A 3,986-nucleotide genomic window follows, 5' to 3' on the forward strand; every position below is an offset into this window, starting at 1 on the left:
AAAAAAAAAAAAAAAAAAAACTTATTAAATGTGTTGATTGGATAATATCTTCGCTAGCCTCTTAACAACTTGATTTGGCCTTTTTTTCTTATCCTACTAATTGGAGTTAAACCGTTGGTGCATGGTTAACTCACTTCACCTAATACTAATAGTTATCTAATTTTATTTAGTTTGCTTTTCTATTTCCCATGTAACAACCAAAAAAAAATGCAACTTTAGGAAAGGAGAAATAAAATTGGTGATCATTGTAGTTATGGTGCTCATGGGATATTGGACAGCCACCCAAAATGGTGCATATATGGTGATCAACTGGCCATAATACAGCCACCCAAAATGGTACTCATCCAGTTGACCTCTGCTGCCAAATAGATTTAGTGGCAAGATCCAACTCCCCGGCATACGAGAATTTCGTCAAAATCATATTTTTGTCAAGAATGGGATTCGAACCCATGCCCTTTCGGACCAGTACCTGAAACTGGCGCCTTAGACCAACTCGGCCATCTTGACAACTTTGTGTTAAGATACATGCATGAAGTAAACATAAGACTGATTTTGCACTTTGTATGCAATGTTGTATAATGGGAAAATTGTAATTTATGCCCCTCCATAATATGTCAATTATTAATGTCACCCTTGAATTATTAGTGGTGTAAATGTTGCCCCTTAATTTTCAAAAACGGTACATATATTGCCCCTCTCGTGGTGTAAATATTGCCCCTTCTTTGGTACGGGAGGGGCAATATATGTACCGTTTTTTAAAATTGAGGGGCAATATTTACACCACTAATAATTCAGGGGTGACATTGATAATTGACATATTATGGAGGGGCAAAAATTACAATTTTCCCTTGAATAGATAAATACTTGATATAATTATATAAAACAACAATTTATAAATTCCAAACAACACTTCATCTGAAAAAATAATATCAAAATGTAAACAATATACCAAATTTTTTGTATCCATGGACATTCTAAAGGTTCGATTTGAGGTAATATGGGCAGAAAATGTGTTGGTTAACTCAACTTGGTTTGGAACAAATATGTTAATAGACATATGATTGCAACACTAGTGATCCATGTTGTGTCATAGTTGTTCAATGCCGTTCCATTAAAAAAAAAAAAAGAGATAATGTCTAATAGTTTAATTTGGACCTTCATTTTTTTTTTTTCGAGATACCATCTAAATATAATAGAGTAAAACGCGAAAGACAAAGACAATAAAACAGAGACAATAACATAGAGAAAGAAAGATTTTTTTAAAACATTTAGATTTCGATCACTATGGTGATACAGAGAGATCTCTATTTATACATGTAAGAAACATAATTCCAAAATACTTATGAAAGATAAAAATAGATGTCTAGAATATCTATAAAATTTATATAACTGAGGTAATTGAGTTTAAATCCATATTCTAAGTTATTATATCCTATGACAAAAATAAAAATGTACTAAATTTTTTTTTATCAAAATGTACCGCATAAAAATTCAACAAGGAAAAAAATGCAATTTAAAATTTAATTTAAAATTGATATTTTTCGTGTATATTTAAATACAAAATCATTCACCAAAGTTTCGGCTTATCATATATTTCTAAAATTTTATTTCTAATTACAATTAAGAGTAATGCATTTTAAAAAATATAATTATCAAGTATAAAAATAATGAATTATATGTAAAATAAAATTTAAAAAAATTAACCCCACAAATTGGAGGCCATGTGCCGTCGTCTTGACAGAACATGCTAGCCGGCTCTGTAGTTTTTTAAATGCACTACCACATTTTCTGATTGACCAATTGCATATTTACATTAACCAATCAAAGAGTTATGCATTAATTAAATTTTAAAATGTTATCATGACACATGCTCTCTGAATCTAGCATATTAGTCGCTCCATTGTGCACTTTGGGAGATCTTCATATTCACATCATCACTTATCTTATATGTTGTACTAATTTATTATTGTATATAGTTGAAGTTGTCACATGTTATATATCTCAACACTCTTCTTGGTTATTTTGTACTCAACTTTATAAAGCTTGGTTGTGCTAGATTAGTAATAAGTTAATACCATTTATATTATGGCCTTGCTTGGTAAATGGTCGTTAGTAGATTGAGTTAGAAAGTATGATTAGTTGATAACATTATCTGATTGTAGAAAGGTTTTTGGTAAATTAGTTGTTAGCTGATAGTTGTTTGATATAATTTCTTTTCTCAAAAAGCTAATTGAAAAAGTTGATTTGAGTAGCCTTTTGAATGTTAGTATTTTGGAGTTACAAAAAGCTTATTAACTAAATACTTATATTGATTTTTTAACCAAGTCAACAACTAATAGTGGTCAAATAAGTCAAAATTGACTGATATGCTGATTATTTACTAAACAAGCTAAGGCCAATATCTCATATCTACCACTCCGATCCTTGTAGTGTAAACACAAATGTTTATTTATCAATTTAAATTATGCTATCAATATCTACCGTCATATAAACTATATATAAACATGTAATCTTCCTTAACATATGATAATATTGATTAAAAATTTTAAGCACTTTGTATATATTAAGGTTACTTTACTTACTCAAACACATTATAAAATTTGATTATGGTTAGTTGTAAACGGTGGTCAATAATACATAAGTTATATATTATTGTAAGTTCGGCCTATTCTAGCTCTGTATTTCGGGATAGTAAATGGTAATGCCTTGATTGCAAGTTCGGCCTATTCTAGCTCTGTATTTCGGGATAGTAAATGGTAATGCCTTGATTGCAATGTTGTACGACCAAATAGTAAAATGTATGAAAGTAAATAATGGAGCGTGAAAGCAAAATGAGAAAAACTCAAGAGAGAAATGCTAGATCTCTATTTCATTGATAACTGTACTATATTTGTATACAACTGAATACTCTGTACATTCACTTGAAAATAGGGGAAAGTTGTTAAGTGGAATAATGGCCACCAAGTGCATTGATATTTAATTATGTATAACACCTCCTTTGGCCATTAACAAATCATATTCAGAACTCGTTAAAAACCCTACTAGAAAAACCTTGTGGGAAATACCTAGTCAGGAAAAAGAGTACACAAAATATGTAACATAATGTGTTACACCAGTCGCCTCATTACAAACCTTAGCCCCATTTTATATTCATTTTTAGTTGACTGCTAGTCCATGATACAAATTGCCAATTCTAATACCTTATTCCGTTCTCGGACTCTCAGCTTCTGCTTCTCCACGCCACAAACGACAATTCACCACTTTTCCCTCATCTTTCACCGCCTCTGCGCCTCACGCTCTCCACCCTCAACGACACTCCAATCAGGCGGTCACCCCCTCACGCCCTCCATCCTTCACCCTCATTTCTCAATCGTCACATCCTCATGCATACGGTCAGACCTCACTTCATTGACTCAGTCATCTCAATGGCGACTATATGGGACTCAGGAACTCATCGACTCTACGAACCTCGCCTTAGCCTTGCCCCTCAGCCAATCAACCCTCTTCGACTCAGCTTCACTAAGTCACTGTAAATCCCAGGCTCAAGGTAAATTTTTATTTTTACATATTAAAATTAAAAGGGATTTCATACATTATATGTTGTTCTTGCTGTGACTCTCTGGATTTCATATATTAAGTTTTTGCATATTTCACACAAAATTGTATTGTGCTCACTGGACTCTGTTGTTAGTGTTTAAAAATTAATTATGGAGTCTGGTCAGTGTGTTATTGTGTTTGAAAATTTTAAATTTTCTTTAATTGCTCATTAATATTTTAAGTAAATTTTTGAGAAATAACCAAATGAGTTATTCTGTTTATATCATTGTGTTTGAGAAAATTAATCATAGAGTCTCAAATATTGCACAATAAATATTTTAATTATTAATTATGGAATAATTATGGAATAATTTATCAATCTTTCGATTTTCCACAACCAACATAATGGATCAATTGGTTATAACATTTACTTAGGTGGTTATGACATT

At 31.4% G+C, this 3,986-nt stretch overlaps 1 non-coding gene across 1 annotated transcript; it reads right to left on the bottom strand.

Moving 5' to 3' along the window:
• Positions 1 to 426: 426 nt before the first annotated feature.
• TRNAL-CAG lies at positions 427 to 507 on the bottom strand. The gene has a single exon. It is a non-coding gene; the product is annotated as a tRNA-Leu (tRNA).
• Positions 508 to 3,986: the final 3,479 nt, after the last annotated feature.

Source organism: Ipomoea triloba, chromosome 12 (assembly GCF_003576645.1).
Source record: "Ipomoea triloba cultivar NCNSP0323 chromosome 12, ASM357664v1".
Lineage (NCBI taxonomy): Eukaryota > Viridiplantae > Streptophyta > Magnoliopsida > Solanales > Convolvulaceae > Ipomoea > Ipomoea triloba.